The sequence below is a fragment of the Rhipicephalus sanguineus genome, chromosome 10, assembly GCF_013339695.2.
Source record: "Rhipicephalus sanguineus isolate Rsan-2018 chromosome 10, BIME_Rsan_1.4, whole genome shotgun sequence".
Classification (NCBI taxonomy): domain Eukaryota; kingdom Metazoa; phylum Arthropoda; class Arachnida; order Ixodida; family Ixodidae; genus Rhipicephalus; species Rhipicephalus sanguineus.
In genome coordinates this window covers 64,611,387-64,630,962 of record NC_051185.1, presented here as the reverse complement: position 1 = coordinate 64,630,962, position 19,576 = coordinate 64,611,387, and the positions used below count along the sequence as shown (strand labels likewise).

The window sequence follows — 19,576 nt, the reverse complement described above, 5'->3', positions numbered from 1 at the left end:
TTCTTAAGTAGACCGCATCTCTTGATACGAAATTGAGCGCGCCAGAACGAAAAAGACCGACTGCAACTGCAGCCGCAAGCATACCTTCCATACAAACGCGGTGCTTCGCACCATAGAGTTTCCTACAATACTTACTAGAGGGAACTCTGGCGCTAGTGTCTATGGGAGCTGCAACGCATGACGCTTCAGCCAGCATGGGAATGATGGGTAGTACACAAATTTGTCTAAACTTCGTACTTTCGGCTCCGTTTGGCTCCGCGTCGGCTGCATCCGCTTTGTCGCAAAACGAAGTTCAGCAAAAGTCAGCAGTTTCACTTCGCCACTTTAACTTCTTTAGGCTTAGCGATTCAAACCATGGTCACGAAGTTCACAACGGTCTATTCTTTTATCTGAAACAAAAGCCAAAACACACAATAAACAAAGCCACAAGTACGTTTGAAGCCGCAAGCACGAAGACTAGGCAAATTTGTGTACTACCCATCATTCCCATGGTAGCTGAACGATCGCAGCGCCAGAGTCCCCTCTAGTTAATTTTATGGCATCTTCATGAAATCGCACCGGTGCGCACCGGGGCGCCTCGGTGCACCGTTTCGTCCAATCATCGTAGCGCCTTGGTGCCCCGGTGCGCACCGGGGCGATTTGTCGAAGATGGCATTAGGAAACTCTATGCTTCGCACATGCCAGTGGGTTGCCAGACCAGGGACGGCGCCGCCCGCTAGGCAATATGGCGGCGCCCACGAAAAAAAGGTCTATAGACATGCCGAAATTCTCTCCTGCGCAACGCCGCGATGAGCTCGAGCGCATGCGCGTCCCCTCCCCTTCTCTCTCATCTTCTACGCTGCCCCCTCTCGCCCGCCTGTCGACCGCGTTCCCCGCTCGCCCTGTGAGAATTAACGGCCAGGCTAGATGGAAGATACGACGCGCGTAGCGTCCCTCTTCGCGTTCCACGACGCGAGGTCGGTAGCATGCCCAACGAACGCCAACGGAACGCGATCGTGCAAGTGCTCCGGCTTCGCATCGCCTCATGGTCCCCTTTAGCGGGAGATGGTGTAATTTTATTACTGTGTTCTGTGTAGTGAGAAAAAAATAGTGTCGGCACTCCTTGGCTCTATTGGTGATTTCGCTGATGCATTTTCTCAGGAAAACATTCCTTTACACACCTAGTAATGTCCATCACTTTACCTTCCATGTGCTAAGTTTTTTTTTTTCAATGCCCTAAAGGCTCCTCCGTTGGAGGCTATTACCTAGGGGGGATATGGAACACTGTCAAAGGCAACATTACGATACTAACACGCGTGTTTCTTGCTTTATTTTGACGAATTCGAGTTGCAACCTTACAAACTGTTACCATCACTCATCTCACACCGCGCCGCAATGTTCGGGAAGCTTCGCGGTTATTATAGATCGCTATGTTAAGATTACGCGCATGACGCGAATAGTCAAGTTTATTCGAGAGCTTACGCGAGCGCCAACGGTAACGCTGGAAGGTTCCATGGATACTGTATGCAAGACGACGCGTTGAGCCGATGATCAGATTGTCGACGGCCGACTCGTCGCTATCAGTCTACAGCGTATATTGCTTGCAGCGTAACTTTTCGTTACGCGGGCACATGTTCGCCCAAATAAAAAGTTTCGTCTTGAACCTGCCGAGTGCTGCCTTGTTCAACGTCACAACCACGGGATAATATACAAGGCAATAAAAAAATTCATAATATAACAGAATACTATCTGCGGTTTAACGTCCCGAAACCAGTAATAATAAATGCAGAAAGGCAATGATTGTGCAGTCAAAACGCTTAAACTTACCACCACAAAAGGAAGAGTTCTTTTTACCTTTGAGTAAATATAAAAACGGAGGGAAGAGAAAAGAAAGGGAGAGCCATAAAAAAAGACCAGCACGGATGAGTAGCATTCAGGAGAAAAGATACAACCGCAGAAGTTTAAACTGATTAAAGTCGAGTTCTCTTGCGATTTCGGATGGCAGGTTATTCCACTCACTTGTAGTGCGTGGTACGAAAGATCGCGATTTCGCGGGAAATAATGCGTTTTAGCTTGAAAGGATGATCATGACGAGGCAGCTGTTATGGCGAAGTGCGCGTTGCGACTGTGTACAGGGTGTTTTTTTTTTTTTGGGGGGGGGGGGGGGCATTACAGATTTTTTAATAAATATGCTATGGCACTCAGACAGACCCCTGTCGTGTTCGCAAACAAACTCTACGCCGAGGCTGAAAAACTTTGCCGCACCTGAAGTTTAAATGAGTAATTCACAGAACTTCGTTAACTTTTTAATTATTAGCTCGAAGGCCTTTGGTTATAGGGAAGAGTTGTAGGGCGTAATTTGATGTAATGATCACCGAAATTCAAGGCCCCGATCGAGATGACACCGAAACTGAGCGCACCGGGCGCGCAGGAAAACGTCAGCGATGTTACGTCAGACCGGAAGCTTCACGTGACGACATTAAAAAAAATGATGTCGGGTCGCAGTAGAACATGGTCAGGAAAGACGGCAAGGTGTCTCCAATGCCCAATAGGACCGCTTATTTTTTGCGTTTCGTGTGTAGGCGGAGGCGGAGGCGACGGCGGAATGCATGCATCGGTGACAGAAGCGAAGCTTGCAGCAACTAAACTAAGCATACTGAAATACAAAATAGACGCGTACCATCCAGGAAGGATTCAAGACAGAACATAAAAGGGAGGATTCTGTGCTGATGGTACGCATTTTTTTGTATTTCAGTAACCGTGTACCAACTAGCCCTACAACAAGATTTCCTAAAAAACAACACCTGTCGGAACATGCTCCGCAGGTCCATGGTGTCCACATAGTGTCCCTCCGAGAACCCCAAAAGTGCGTGGTTCTCGGAACAGTGCACTTACATTGACCATGCCTGCCTACCGAACCCAAAGTCAGTGTTCACGCCACTGTGTTCTCTCAGTCGACACCCTCCCCCCCCCCCCCTCCCACCCTGCGTGGGTGATCACACGGCTCTTAGAAGTGAAGACAACTTAGAAGCGAAGCGAAGAAAAGCTTCGAAGCTCCTCTTCGAAGTGGCGAAGGCAGGTACTTCACCACCGCCATGAACACGACGTCAATCATCGCTGTGTCTCACTCAGTTGCTCACTTACCTCTGGCACTCTCAACCAGGCAAGTTAAGATCAGAAGGATGCATATTTGACAACTTAAAGGGACACTAAAGGCAAATAACAATTTATGTCAGAGTGAAAGCTCAATGTGTGAGAACGTCTAAAACGTCAATAGTATCAACAGCAGTGCTCTAGTAATCGAGAAATTAAGGTAAATGTAGGACACGATGTGCGCCACGAGTGGGAGATTTTGGAAATGGCCCTGAGGATGTCGAAGAGCCCAGAGTACAATTAACCACTAGTAATCAAACTAGTTGCAATAAAAAAAGAACCTACCGTGCGTCACAAAATGTAATAAAATGCTGCTTGTTCGTTTATGTTTGATTCATGGAAAACAACCTCTTGGCGCTACCATGAGGAACGGCGCGAGTGGTTCAGTAGTGCCGTTTTCGTCGAGCTGCGCGTGTCTCAGTGGCAGTTTCGGTATCGCGTTCTGCTGCGTATGCTTGGCTCTCGCTATTTTCGCCCAGTCGACACTCCACTTCTGCTGCTGCTGGCCAAGCTAAGTTCCGTTACAGTGAACTATATAGTTTTGGAGTGGCCCATGGCTGCGTCTTGGCAGGGTTGATGGCCGCTGTTGCGCAAGCAACCGTAGCTTCGGCAGGCGGGCAACGTTGGGCACGGCAACTGCTACGTCAGAATGTCCATTCAGGCGTATGATTTGAAGTGCGCTAACGCCGTGCGAACCATTAAAACGTGATTTTCTTTCAAAGTAAGCATTTCCTAGGCATGAAACAAGCACTACGAGGTTTCTGCAACGCTATTGCAACAATCAACGTCAACTTAATATTTGCCTTTAGTGTCTCTTTAAGAAGACCGGAGAGCCCCGCCTAGACGGCCGAAGTGGGCGAGCCGTGCGCCTCCGCGACTCAAGGAGTCCCGCTCATGCACTCAGGCATGTTCTGCGAAGGTGGAGTCACCCGCAGTCCGGCTCATGACATCAGTACGGAGTGCGCACCCTTTGGTGCATGCTTGCGTGCATCCGCCTTTATATAGTGATTTTCAAGAATAACGTGGAATTTCAAACCACGACAAAACGAAGAGGGAGAACACGAGACCAGAGAGTTGTTAGTCAGCGCTCGGCTTGTTTTTCCGCTTCGTTTTTTCCTCGCTTAAAATTCCACAGAAAAACACAACACGTTCCATAAAGGGAACGCAAGCACAAAGCACGTGCCTGACACAGCGCTTGCTGCAGCACAACGCATAATGATAACGCGCCTATTATTGGGCCATTGTTATACTCGGACACTTTCGATAGCGATCGATTTCGATTCTCATTGATCACCATCTAAAGTGTCCTGTGTGACTGGCACACATTACGTTAAGTTGCAAGGCAGGCTGGGACGCGCGCATTGCTCAATTCGCACTCTCATCAGTACATCATCACGCATCTAGCCTTCAGTGCACTCCGTTTACATCTACAGTCCATGTGCAAAACCAATGATTCATCGCCCTTGGGTGCGGCGATGACAGTTGACGGCAACATCAATGCATCACCGCGCCGTGTGACGGCGCAGGTTTTACAGGCAACATGTTAGCTGTTCGCAACTCACCGGCGTTGCTTTCATCGATCAGAAATTTAACTGAGCCTCATTCATTGATAACAAACAATAACCGCGGGCACTGCCATAACCGCGACGTACTCTGCGGGGTGGTACACTTTGAGGGCGGCTGCATATGTGTCCGGAGCATTGCTTCGGACAGTCAACACTGAGAACATTCGAGTCCCCCTTACCCCTGGAACACTTCCACGGTAAGTTGCAGATGAAAACCTCTACTGTCTTTCAATCAAAACTGGCTACTGGACAACAACTATTCCTAACTCGTATTTGAACGTAGGAAATGAAATGGCGCCACAAAATACACGGATTATGTGAGATATGAGCATTAAAAACTGTTGACGACAAGAACAAAAAAAAACTAATTGTACACTGAAACAACGTAATTTGTAATATTACTGCGCCACACCCATGAAATATCATGCAATATTTATCGCGTGTTTCCAAAGCTCACAGCTAGTCGTAGTATTTTGTGCGGTGTATTAGGTCACGTGGTCAATGCCGTTCGCGGCGGCTTTATTTGGTATTTTAAAGTATGAATGCCCAACGAGGCACCGTTTCTTCCCATGAAAGCCGTAGTTTTTAGCACTGTAATAGTAATGTTTGTGCATCGGGCTGGTTTCTTCTTTAATGCTAGGTAGTGTGCTTACAGAGAACACCGTTCACATGCTATGACAAAGTACGAACGGCGGTTTATGCTAATGCATGCTCCAAAACGACGACGTATAGTGCTGTGACAAAAATACTAACGTGATGTTTCTCCAGAGGACAGATGAACGCATATCGAAGCACGGTACTAAAAGCAATGGGAAAGCTGACTGATTCTCGCCCATTGCGTTTTTGTGTCTGTGCGAGGCCTATAGGTGACGCGCGAAGTAAAAATAGCGGCAGGAAGGCATATATATGCTGCTGAACGGTTCCCGCCGTATTGTTGTGCTTTATAAACCTCAGGCCATAATCGCCTTCTGAGAGAGCCTTATTTTTGTGGCGAGAACACGCCCATTAGTCAGTCCTTTACATGCTTCCCCATTTCCCCTACACTCACAGCGGCAAGAGAGTGCTAGCAACTCTCTTTGCGAGAGTAAACGCTTGTCCCATATTTCACTCCCTTTTAAGGAGTGCTGGGAACTCTCTGCTGCACAGAGTAGGCATGCTCTCTCGACAGAGTTCTGGTACTCTGGCTGAACCAGAGTGAACAAGCTCCCTCGCCAGAGTAAAGTCACGCTTTTGAAATGGAGTACATAGACTCTCGGCTGGAATTGCGCTACTCCCTCGCAGAGTTTTACAATGCTGGTTGGGCTAGAGTGCATGAACTCCCTCCAAGAGTAGAATCACTCTTGCTGCTAGGACTAACGTTTAAAAAAAAGGAAAAAAAACATGGCTGATCCCTCCGTCATAGGAATCGGTATAACACGAAAGTTAAACGTGTCTTCACAGAAGTAGTGCTTATTGTGTAGTGATATATGAGAGCTAGTACAATGTCTATTCGTGTTTGGCAGTTATAGCACCGTTTGACGTGGATGCACCCATGTTGACAGCATGTCTCTATCGCGACGACTAACGCCCATGATCATTATTAAACCATTGTGGTAGCTGACGATGTGATATTTGGACACAGCGAATCGTGAATCCTGCGTAAGGATGATATCAACAAGCTCATAATCAACACTGGTACCCGGTATGCGCTTCTTCAAAGCATCGTCAATTAAGGGGAGAAACGTCACGGTGTGCGCTTTCTAGTAATGGATAGCCGACGCCTGTGCTCATGCATACGTAACACATACTGCGCTTCAGCAACACGCCTGAGCCGCAAACGCGTGCGTCCAGCTGGCCTCTGTCTCGCAGGCGCGGCTCTCGCTCCACCAAGGCACGACATTCGCCCGTCGAAATCGCGTTTTTTCTGCAACGCATATTGCAGCAGTTTTGTTAGTCGGTGCTCTCGCAATTGAAGCAGTCGGCCGCGGAGAAATCCCGTTGGTGCACGTGAAAGCTGCACTACTCCGATGAGCCGACGCACGCTAACACGAAGCCAAAGGCAAAGAACGTAACTGCGTCAAGCGTGCCTCGGCGACGCCAGCGCGGCCAGTCTACCTCTCTGGTATCGAGGCGCTTTAACCATTACCTCCGATATCGCGTGCAATCTCGGAGGAAGCGCTAGTAAGTGTCGATCGTGAAGCATTACTTCTTTTCACACCTCACAGACGGCGGCACCGCACCGCTCCGCCCGCCGCGAAAGAGAATGTGTGAAAGATATAAGGCGCGTTCGCGCCGTGTCCAGCGTTTCCCGAGTTAGCTTACTCGGTAGCGCGTTGGGCGCTTGCCGTCGCGGCCGCAGCGTCGTGGGTTCGATTCCCAGCGGGGTATATCTTTCTTGGTTTTTTTCTTTCTCAACCGTTGGCGTCCATTTTATCAACGTTATATCCGTGACGGATGTACTTGGTGGACCCCGGCATAAAACACTTTCGTGTTAAGAAAAGAAACCCTTCGTACGTTTTCTACAACGTAACAGTGAACCTGGCTGAAATGCCCCAAGCTTACCTCACACATACACAACTCACATCCGCACACTCATTCATACACAACACAGCAACACTGAACATATGCACTACTGGCGCTGCACACAACCATACACCCGGTAACCGGTATATATATCCACGATGTCTGGCCCCCCTTCCAGTGCCAGTGGCAACAGCTCTGCTGTGCGTATTTACACAGCAAATATACATGGAACACGTGTAAATATCTAATGATCTATTGTGATACTGTTGGCACATCGATCTTTTACTATAAAACAGCATAATGTTCAACACTGTTTTCATTCGTAAATTCCAAATATCAGCTGGGACTCTATGATATCGGCTCAATGCCGTACAGCCGCTCATGCCCAAATCTGAGATTTGTAGTCACGCGCTTACAAATACACTTGCGGCGATCTTTTACCAGGGCTGGCTGATGAATACTTTACGACGTTACGATCTGGCGTCCGCTCGGACATGCGGTGCCGCGGCAGGCGCGGCGCGTACGCCAGTAAAGCAACGCCGGTCAACATCACCACAATGCAAGCGCGTCTCTGGCGATTCTCGCACTTTCGCTCAACCTCGGTTGCATTTTAATGCATTCAAACCTTTCGACGATAAAATGCGCATTCTTCAACCTTCGTCAGCCACTTGCGCCGAGATCGGTCGCACTCAATATGACCCGTACGACTCCCAGCGAAGGTAGGCCTAGCGCACCTGCCGAGTCCGTGTGCACATGCTGTCGGCGCTTCTGGGTTTAAGGATACGCAATTCCGACGTGTAAAAATGAGTGTACAGTAGAGCTTTAGTATCGGTTAACCAGAATGAACCATTTTTTCTTGCGTACGGTGTTCGTACAAGAAGCGATGGGCATCGTTACGACGCCGCTTTCAGCAAACGCACCCCGGCAGCCACCGAAAGCCGCCGGGCGCACTCGCCGGCACTTCGTAGACACAGACTTGTCAATAATTACGCCTTGTTGAACTAACATGATGGCATACTTTCTTGCACGTTCAATTTGGTGTTTGGCGATCGGTTATGTATGTAGTTGCACCTATCGATTCAGATGCAAATCAGTACACCGACACGGCCGCTGTGCGGGTGTATCGTCGACAGCGCGGGGGAAATACAGGTTATTGAATGTCATTCGTGGTCGTCAGCTGTTTTGTGTGTTATGAAGACGCGAATTTTGTTTCAAAAGGAAGATCGCGTCTATCTGCAGTATGCGACACGTAAAGATGAAGTCGAGCGGTGAGCTCTGTCTTGACTAGTCTTTTTACGGCAAGAGTGCTGCATTGGGGCGTGGCGTAGTGGTAGAGACCTCGGCTTGAGAATTTTATGGTGGCAGGTTCGATTCCTCCTGCCGGACGTTTTCTTTTTTTTTCTCACGACTCTTCTTTTATTGCAATAATGCTTTAGTGTCTACCTTATTCCAGTGGCAATTAGTTTGTGTCGTAAACTAAGTTGGCGATGCGTTAGAAGTTGCCGATGTTCGAGGCTTCGAAGCATGCCTCTGTTGGCGTTTCAGAAACCAAAGGTTTACGATCACAAACACTTTCTTTTGTTATTACGGAAAGCTATCCTATTAACTTGCACAATAAAGTGACATCTGTGGCGTCTACGCTCGGAGGATTATGGTTAAGAGACAGTTATATATCGCTGCGCGGCGTCGGCCAGAAGCTAGCGCTATGGTTTGTACTCCGTCTGCTTAGGAGGGAGTTCCCGTCCCTGTTCACGCTACGTCGGGGCGGGAGTTCCGTGGATTGGGAACTCTATCTGAGTAGCAGAGAGTTCGCGGTCTCTTTTACTCTGCCTTCAAGGAAAGAGCAAGTTCCGCGGCTAACTCTCCACTACTCCCCCACGGCGTTAAAGAACTCTGGCGAGAGTAATACAGTCGCTCTACCCTCGCAGTACTCCCTCTACATCTGTGAGTGTAACCTAAGTCGCTGATATCGCACTTAGCTCCTCGAGTAGCTTCGCGCTAACATATATCTTCTCTGAAGAGGGTGTGTGTGTTTAAAGAGACTGCCTACCGCTGTACAAAATATTTGGATGGTAGTGAAGATGAGAACATTGTTTGCCGCATTGATAAGAACAAGCATGTTTGTACCCCATAAACAAGGAAATGTATTCTTAACTCGGCTCTGCCAGTGAAAGAGAAGTGGACCGGCAGCGCCACATGGCTGCGCTGTGTGTCGACCAATCAGTCTAATACAAAACACACGTGGGTAGACATATTGTAATTGCAAACAAGATTGTGATTGTATTTCATACTCGGCAGCCTTTCTTTTTCTCTTGTTGCGTCAGAGAGAACTCCTGCGATGTCCTGCGTTAGTCGTGTGCGTCAGATTGTCTTTTCCTGATGTTCTCTCGTCGCCCGAAAAATGAAATATGTCTCACCTGAATGAGGAAGTGTTCACGACTGTTAGGTCACCTTATGTCACCCTGAAAGCTGCCTATTGAGGGGCCCTCGTCAGTGGCGCAACCAGAAGCCCCCCCACTCCCCCTGAAATTTTTTTTCGCCATGGCATACAGAGCACAAAATGACACTCGACCACACCTGCCTGCACAGCCCCCACTTCAGATCAAGGAGGTGCCCCCCCCCATGCCCCCCCCCCCCAAAAAAAATTCTGCCTACGCCCCTCGCCCTCGTTGAGGACTGCCTTGGCGCTACCACAGCGCAAAGTTCGTGGGCGACTTAATTACGACCCTCATGGCCCTGAATGAGTGCATCACTTCACTGGTGGTACACGTGACGTTCGCTTGCGCATGTGCGCTGTCGCCCACCTGCGGACAAACGTCAACGCAGCACCGGGCATCCGCAGATTTGTATAAGTGTAGGCGGAATGACTGTCTTTAGTAGTTGAAATAAACAACGCCGTTTTCAGTATACGTTTACCGAAGCAACGAATGGGGCTGGTTGGTGCACGTGCGTTCACGTTGAAATGCGCTTAGCGTGACAGTTACTGAAGAAATAAAAGACGGAGCCACGTATGCCCACTCTTTCTTCTTTCTCCGTCGTCTTTTAGTCCTTCAGTAACTGTGATACATGTACAGTATCCGCCCGTAAACGCAGGGAAAGTCATTGTACAACATGGAGACACTATAGAAAAGAAGGGAACAGGCGAGATAGGCGCAACGCGTGACTCGATAGATAGACATAAAGGGAAACCTGACGGACCATGCAGGTCCATCAGGTGCAGATGCAGGCGGCGAGCACTTCTCGCCGCCTACCATCGTGCAGACCCAACAAACATCCTCAATTTCCGACACGCGAAGAACAAAGTACGAGGAAGATTAGGCGTACGTGCGCGTGCGCACTATACGTTATGCGCCGTGCTCCTGACAGGGCTGCAGAAATAAGCGTCTCTTCCTCCACATAACCACAACCACCACCACTACGCACACTGCGGCCAATGAGGCGCCAAGCCTGCCCCCCACCTTTGCTCACTCGACGATGCTTTGTCAAGACAAATCAAATCAAAATGTGTGTGTTTTTTTAATTGAATTGCACGGTATATGCGTACAAAATACTTGGACCTACGTGGCTAGCTGGTCCAACATAAAAAAACGCCAGGCCTGCGCTGAAACCGCAGCACAGTCACAGCGAAAGCTGGAAGAGCGGCGTTTCTAGAGCCCGTTTTAAGCTGCCTTGGGGCTACAAGTACACTAGAAAGGTACCCACTACGCCATAAATCACAATTTTTTTGATGTTGGGAAGCACCTACTAAGCCATTATTCGTCATTCTGCGGAGAAGCGAGGCACCAGCTACACGTCTGTAAGGCATTATGTGCACTTTGTTGACGCGACGACTAATGACGATGAAGAATTATGGCTCAGCCCTTTGTAATGGGTTGGAGGCTTTAAACGGCCCATTGGTTATGTAATTTGCATTGGGTGACGCCCGGTCGCTATTTCCCTCTCCCGCCATGCTGTATAACATACGTTGACGTGGGAGAGAGACAGGGGGGTGGGGGGGCGAAGAACCTTACTGAGACCCCGAGGAAATGGATCATACGTTTATGGGCTTCCTTGGCAACCAATACAAGTGCACTTGCGTGGAACCTACTACGCTATAAATCATGATACTGGTTACGGACACCGGCGGCGGCGGCGGACAACTACGGCGCCAAAAACGGCCGGTGAAATGATCTCATAACAGCTTTCGCTGTAAAAGTACGAAAAGATTAGCAACGCGCATGACTGGTCATGGAATGATATGTTGTATACATATGCAATGTTCAATAATGTGTGCTGTTGTCCAGGCCAAAGGTGAACAATTCCTCAGTGTTCACGGCATCACAGAATCTGCTGTTTAATGCATAATTCGGAAATTTTGTTTACCAACACCGAAATTAGACATGATAGAATGGACATTTCACTCGTGAAGTAAAATGAAAGTTCTGGTTTTAGCTGCCTGGTTACTAATGATGTGTTCCCCTTAGATGTGGTCGACCCTGTAAAAGTTTGTCTATGAAGGAAAAAGGTTCACTAGATAGGAAAAAGCGCTCACCAGCAAGGTTAAAGTTACGCGTAGTACATCTAGTGAATGTTCGTTTCAAATAAAATGTGGAATTCTGGTACTGTTTCAAAAATGGTTAAATTACCATGCTATGGCGGCTTTGAACATGGTTGCTTACTATTCAAAAACTATTCGAATAGGATTCCATTCTTATTCGTATTCGATTCGGTTTTATCGCTATTCGACTCGTATTCGATTCGGCTCTAAAATCATTATTCGCACGCCCCTAATTAATACTGAACACCAGGGTGCTTAACTGCACACTCCGAATGGCACATGGATGTATTTGTATTAACTGCAGCCAACCCGTTACGGAATCAGCCTCGCGTGAAGCAGTGCAACACCTTTGAATAGCCTGTTCATCCAGATAGCTCTTTATTGATCGGCACAGAATTTAGCCAGCGTGCGTAAATTCGCTGACTTGCTACTCTGCGTGGGGAAGGGGATTGGGGACTGAAAGACACAAAGAGAGATAGATAGAAAAGAATATAAAAAGTTAAAATAAAGTAAGGAAGAGGTAAAAACACAAACCGAGTTTTTTCGTCTCTTGGGCGGGGACGCGTGCTGACAGTGACTTATTACGTGCTTTCAAGTGCCATTAAAGTTTGTCGAGCTGACCGATGCTCTCTAAATATCTGAATAGTAGTTTCATCGCATGCCTGTGTTGTGTGGCGCAGGGTAAAGGGCCCAAGACACAGTCAATTGATAAAGTTCTTTGGGTGAGCATGCGCATGCAAAGTTCATAGAGCGCTCGCTCTTCGTGATAAGCTCGGCTCTCAAATAAAATATGTTCGACAGTTTCTATGGAGCCACAGTTATTGCAGTATGGACTTTCGGTTTGACCTAAGCGGTACCGCAACTGTTTCCGTAAGCACTGTTCAGTCAAAGACAATGGTACAAAGCTTTGAGATGTCGAGGAATTCTGTATGGGAGTCTTGTTCTCAGATGCGGGTCGATAGAGTAGAGGAAAGCATAATGATGAGTCGAAAGGTTCCAGGGCCTCTTGATTCAGTCACTACTTTAAATGCGAAGCATTTCTTAGCGAAATCCTGCCACTTTGAGCGTATCTATCTATCTATCTATCTATCTATCTATCTATCTATCTATCTATCTATCTATCTATCTATCTATCTATCTATCTATCTATCTATCTATCTATCTATCTATCTATCTATCTATCTATCTATCTATCTATCTATCTATCTATCTATCTATCTATCTATCTATCTATCTATCTATCTATCTATCCGCCCATGACTTGGTGCGCCAGTCATCGTTTCGTTGATTAGATATGTTCCAAAATTGGTATACGGTGTGACATGAGCGCATGCCGAACATGAAGAGCAGGTCCTAACTTGATTTACATGACACGGTCTTGGGGTGCCCTTTCATTAAGTGGGTATACAGGGTATGTGTAATGTCTATGAATCGATTAAAAAAGATGCATTGATCAGATCCGGACAGCACAATTAAGTTTCAAAATAAGCTCCTCCTGTTCCGATACAGCGCCTCCATGGAGATTTATAGGTATCGAAGGTGTTACGGTAGGCCTCTTCTGGAATGTCCTGGGAGCCTTGGTGCAAGCCTCTTAGACTTTGTCAACTGCCCCGAAATGATTATGCTTTCATGGGAGTTTTCAAGCGCGGAAACAAAAGGAAGTCTGGAGGAGCCATGTCAGCACTGTAGGGTGGCTGGGGAACCCTAGGAACCTTTGAATCGACAAGGAAGCGGGTTATGACGATGGCGGTGTGGGCTTACGACCTTCGAAAAAGGCTTTCTGCCGCCGGTGCGCTTGACGTTCTGATTAACAGTCATCATCCAAGTCCGCCTTTATCATACGAAAAGTTACCACTTCAACTTGCCAATTTTCACACAAAACTTGTTAGCAATCCTTTGTTCCAACGAACGCTGCATTGCGGCTGGCACCGTAAATGAAAACGAGTTTCAGGGAAACGTCTGTCCTTACTCTCCAGATGGCAGACGAGAGTGCGACCGCGTGTGCATAAGCTAACTCCCCCTCAACCAAAAACAACCGGTCCTAGAGCCTTGTTTCACAACACGCTAAGACCCGGAGCGCTTTACAATATAATCAGTGACACTTACAATTTAGAATAAACGCTTTACAATATAATCACTGACATTACTTTTCGGACAAACCCTGTATACGAACATTAGTATGATGGGATATGTCTGTTTGACGAACATAACTGACTGGTGGCAAAATTAAAATCATGATATGCATGTCGTGTGCGGCATGATTTACATGCCACGCTCATGGTGCGCTCGAGGCGATAACGTGAAAATCATGACACTCACCTGAATTCCTCTATCGCTCGTTTTTCAACTCTCAAAGCAGGTCGCCGCGGGTTCGGTCCTGGCCGCGGCGTCGCATTTCGGTGGAGGCTGAATGCTACAGGCCCGTGTACGTACATTTTGGCGTACGCTAATAAATTCCAGGTGGTCGACATGTCCGGAGCCCTCCACTAACGTGTGCCTATCGTGGTTTTGGCACGTAAAACGCCACACAAGAAAACGGCGCCCATTGTTCGCCTGTTTCTTGACCCCGTTGACCAGAGCTGCGAACGAGAGGACCCCTCGTGTCAATTCTTGGAAGGAGAACAACAACGTCTCCTTCGGCCTCCGAAGAAACCGTGTAGCCAAACTCCCCCCGGCAGCCAGACGGTCAGTCAAACTTCTTTGGGTGTTTCGAAGGAATATTAGACACAACTTCGACGCACTAATGCTTTACATGGTTTTTAATGTTTACTTTTTAACGCTGACGATTGGGGGATGCTTTGACCCGTCACACGTGCGATATGCGACGCCAGCGTACGTTCCGGTTTCTTGAATCAAGGGTCCCCACTGCACAGACCCGAAGATTTTTGTCTCTTTTTGTTACCCCTTCCGGAAATCGGCCGCGCTCACCACTCTCCACGTTGCTGGTCTGCAAGAAAAACCCCCTTGTTTTTGAACGTTTAGGGTATCGACAAACTACTGCGAGTATTTTCGTCCCGTACGGTGGAGAAACTGTGGTGAAAGGAGCTTCACGGCCAGGCGTTTCGTTCAAGCGGCGGTTCTAACCTTGACAAGTCGTATCGTCTTCAGGCACAGCACAGGCTTGAGAAATATCTGCACATCCCCGTCGAGCAAGGCGACTGTCCAACTCGTCGAGAACTCCTCGTCAGCTGTGGCTGCACTGTAGGATACCTTGCCAGCAAGAGCCGCCGAGTTTATCAAGACAGGATCAAGGTGCCCCACAGGTTGGCGATGGCATCTCGGCTTACACATGCAATCGCAAACTTCATCTCGCCTTTACCGGCTGAAGTATGGGCAGAGATATTTCGCAAACTCGATATCGAATCTCTGTTAAACGTGGCCGAGGCAACTGAGCCCGCATGGAAGCGCTTGGTGTTTTGCCCAACTGTCTTGCAGGCCGTCACTTTCGATCAGCAAACGGACGAACTAACGATCAAGAGGTTCTTGCTTTCAACATGCGAGGAACCGGTCCGGGACAAGGTAGAGAACGTGCCTCTCGCTTCACGCGTTCGAGAGCTCCGCTTTGCCAGTTGCTTCACGCTGTCTTCTAACGTAATCCTCGACTGCGCCCAACGCTGCGAGAACCTGCGAGAGCTGCACTGTGTGAATTGCCACGTGGAACCCACCCAACTATTTCGCCTCCTGTCTCTGAGACTGACGCGCGTCACCAAGTTGGATTGGACTCTGTACGAGGAGATCTTCTACGCTTCGAGACTGGACAGCTACGCCGTTAGGCAGGTTGAAGCCTTTCACAAGTTAGAAGGGCCTCAACTAATCGCCATGTACGTCGAGCAGACCCTGAGTCCAGCGACCGACTCACTCTTGGATTGTTTCTTGACGCGCTGCCCAAGGCTGCGTCACCTGCACATACACGGCATTCGGATGGAGCACCTTCCAGTGACACGTGTTGACGCCTGCAGTACAAACTTCGCCCCGGACGAATCGGGTCCTTTCGAGATCACCCATCGCATTCCAAGCCTCGAAACCTTTAGGTACACGTCCGAAATCCAACTGTCTCCAGAAACGGGAACGCGGATCCCCGTAATACGGAACAACATTGCATGGCAGCGGAAACCGTCACCCTATTTCAACGTAATCAGATTAGACGACGTCGTGAAGCAGAAAGTGGCAATTCGCAGAGTCGAGCAAGCCGTGGTCACCGTGGATGTCAACTCGCAAGGCGCCGCTGTCTTTGAAGAAGCCGCAGCCAAACCAGACATGTGGCGGGGTATGACTCGCCTAACGGTGATTTCGAGGCCGGTCGAGCGAGCCGAGGCTCCAACATCTCCGTCCATGCGCCATGTCTGCGGGAACGCGTTGGGACACTTTTTCGAGAAGTGCGCCTCCCAGCTTACTGAGCTGAACCTGTCGACGAACCACTTTGCGGTCGGGCCTGACTGCTGCTTGCTGGTGGCGTCGACACTGCGCAGTCTGCGCTCGCTGACGCTACCGCCATGCGGAGTGAACCCCAAGAACTCCCTCGGGCACCTCGCGCTATAGGCTGTAACCTCCTCGAGAGTCTCGAAATCGGCTCCATTTCCACAGCAGACACCGGTGCGTCATGCGAGGCCTGCAAACTTCCCCTTCAATTCACCGCAAGATGTTTCCAGCTTCTACACGAGAAAACCAGATTGAGACGGCTGAGCATTGATGAGACCGCCCAGATCCTATACCCAATGTTCCTGCTCGGATGCCGAGTTGAAGAGCTGCGTTTGAGCATAGACAACGTAAGGGCCGATCAGCTCGCACCGTGCTCCAAGGAACTTAGCCGGCTCCTTGTGGCTAAAGTACCTAGAGTTTACCCTCTTCTAGGGACTTTACTTGCGGCAAACCCACGGCTGTGTTCTTTGACGCTTGTCGCCCGCAGGGCGACGTTGCCTCCCTGCTTTGCGGCGACTCTGGCGCTGATGAAGAGCGTGCAGCATCTCTGCGTGCTAACCACGAAGACTGATACTTGCATAGCGGTGAAGTACTTTTTGCTGTCGCTGGAGAGAAGCTTACCACGGCTGCTCACGGTGCACGTGCACTACATGAGCGCGTGGGGCAGAGTGCAGGCTAGCACCTGGTTGCGCCTGACGCGGCCCGACTCCTACAGCGGATGGCGCACTGGAACGTCCCGAACTGCGAAAGGTGTGGTCCTGTATGACAGCCCCTGCTTGAACCGCCGCTGCTGCGTGGATAGCTTTACCGGACTGGTCCGACCGAGAAATCGGTGCTAACAAGGCCAACATTGCAAGAAATACTGGAAACAGCGAATGCGATGATTAACTGCAGGATGTTTTCTGTGACGATTGTCAAATTCAGATGCACATTCAAGCAGGGCCAGGATTTCCTCATGTAGTGTAAGTTATGCCATGTGTGACCGCGGCACTCTCTGTTCCATTGAGTTTGAAACGCGTGTTTCAGTTTACCGATATAAAATGTCTATTTTTGGAAAATTTGATTTCCTTCTATGTAGTTAGTGTATGCCGATTTCTGCAACCGAATGCTGAGAGATTCTCTGTTCCAAGCACTCCCCGGATGCAGAATTCATTAACATCTGGTCTTTCTAAGACATCGGTGGTTTCGAAGGTTATGGCTCTTTATGGCGCGGTTGTGTCATGATCCTGTCATCATCTCGCTAAATATTTTGGCCGCGCCTATAGTGCCAGCAGCCGGCATATTGTCCCGGAAAAAAAGTTGCCGGCAGTTGTTCCTTATTGGATGCCCATTACCATGTGACTTATCTGCCGGCACATTTCCGGTGAGCCTGTCATGCCGGTAATACATGTGCATGATTGTGCATGATGTCCGTGTCACTGCGGCACTTTGCCTGGCTTCGAGACACGTTTCAACTGGTTTTCCACAAACGAGAGTACATTATGTTCCTGTTGCTCAGTGAAGGCCCTCTGCGCCCTTCGGGCGCGGAAAACTAATCGTGGCTTCGCCCTCGCTTCGCGAGTGCGGCCATTTCGCTGACGCTCAATGGCCGGTTGGCAGGGTCTCCGTCACGCGCTACTGGCCGCTGTCGCGGCCACGCGCAGTTTAGCCCGCGCGCCTGCCCCTTCGGGGCAGGCGTACGGGCTGGTCAACTTGAGGAGTCAAAGGACGCCCGAGGCTGGCATCTCCGGTACCGCGAGGCCGCCAATCCATCGTCAATTTGACTGTTACTGCAGGAAACATGCACTTCTTGTGTTACCAAGTGGCAGCGACCAGAAAAAGAGCCACGTTCACGCGGAGCGCCGTTACCGACTACACGTGCGGACAGCCGATGGCGTACGATCAGACACACGAACAAAAGCTCGAAAGGGGCCGTCCCGCAGAGGTCACGTGGTCGCGGGTGGCCAATAGGAAAGAACTGCCGGTAACCCGTCGACCGATATAATTGACCGGCAGCCGGCAATATAGACACTACCAAATATTTTAGGCGCTGCGTTAGTTCGGCTGTTGAGTGAATGGGCTAGGATTTCCTCATGTAGTGTAAGCTATGCCATGTGTGACCGCGGCACTCTCTGTTCCATTGAGTTTGAAACGCGTGTTTCAGTTTAGAGATATAAAATGTCTATTTTTGGAAATTTTGATTTCCTTCTATGTAGTTAGTGTATGTCGATTTCTGCAACCGAATGCTGAGAGATTCTTTGTTCCAAGCACTCCCCGGATGCAGAATTCATTAACATCTGTTATTTCTAAGACATTGGTTTCGGAGGTTATGGCTCATTATGGCGGTTGTGTCATGATCCTGTCATCATCTCGCTAAATATTTTAGGGCGCTGCGTTAGTTCGGCTGTTGAGTGAATGGGCTATAAGTGACAAGCAAAACTCAGTGCCATCGCTTTCCGCCTAGATTTTCAACTTGACCTCGCATCTTAGGGCATGTTTTTTGAGCGTCTAAGACTGCAGGACAGGACTTCTTGACATGTACTTAGACTCTAAGTACACGTCAAGAAGTCCTGTCCTCCAGTACATCCTATGTCGAATACATGTAGGTTGCTGGCGGTCTGCATCGGCGTTAGGTTTAGAAGAACAGATACTTGGGCGAGTTAATGAGGATCCACGATGGTACTTAGAAACGCAAAACACACAACACACACAAGAATTAGAACAAGACAAGACAAGCGCTAGTCTTGTCAAGTTCTGCTACCTTGTGTGCCGTGTGTGTTTAGCACTTACAAGCATTATGAAGCTGCATACAGCGGTATAACAGTTTGGCGTGAAATTTGTCTCGGATGGCGAGATTTTAACCCGGATGAGAATGTTTCCGATTGCTTGTATCGGCTTCAAAATGACTGATAAAAGGTTTTTAGTTTGTTTGACATAAAGGAATTGTATTTCTTCTCGCCTCATTAAACAACTAACGGCCATGGAAGAGCGCACTGACGACCTTGGCGCTATTGTGTTTCCAACAGCCGTGTTATCTATCGAGGGCTTTTTGAGATTATCTATTTTAATCTTAACAGCACGTGTGCGCTACAGGATGATGAAGCCCTGATTCAAAAGCAGGGTGGATAGATCGGTTCGTGCTCGGCGCCTTTCATAGCAGATGCTTGTTGGATGACTTATGGGATAGGTCGGTCATTACTTTTTTTTAAGCCAGACATATATACTACAGTTGACATGCTCTTCGAAGATTTTTTTTTTTCTGAAGTCCTTAGCCCACTTATTCTGACGTTTCAAGTGGCAGCCAATAACGTGCTTCGTTTTAACAGCGAATCTGTATATCGGCAGTAATAACCTCCTTTCGCGGACGGGAACGGCCTCGAGTTCATTAGCTCGAGCTTACAGCATATCAGAACTGTTGTACATATAAAGCAAGAGATAATAA

General features: G+C 48.7%; 1 protein-coding gene and 1 long non-coding RNA gene across 3 annotated transcripts in view; both read right to left on the bottom strand.

Moving 5' to 3' along the window:
* Nucleotides 1-19,576, bottom strand: part of LOC125760194 (uncharacterized) — a 467,385-nt gene that overhangs the window by 145,053 nt on the left and 302,756 nt on the right. The gene's annotated exons all lie outside the window — the stretch shown is intronic.
* Nucleotides 1-19,576, bottom strand: part of LOC125760199 (uncharacterized) — a 353,797-nt gene that overhangs the window by 83,301 nt on the left and 250,920 nt on the right. The window lies entirely within an intron of this gene.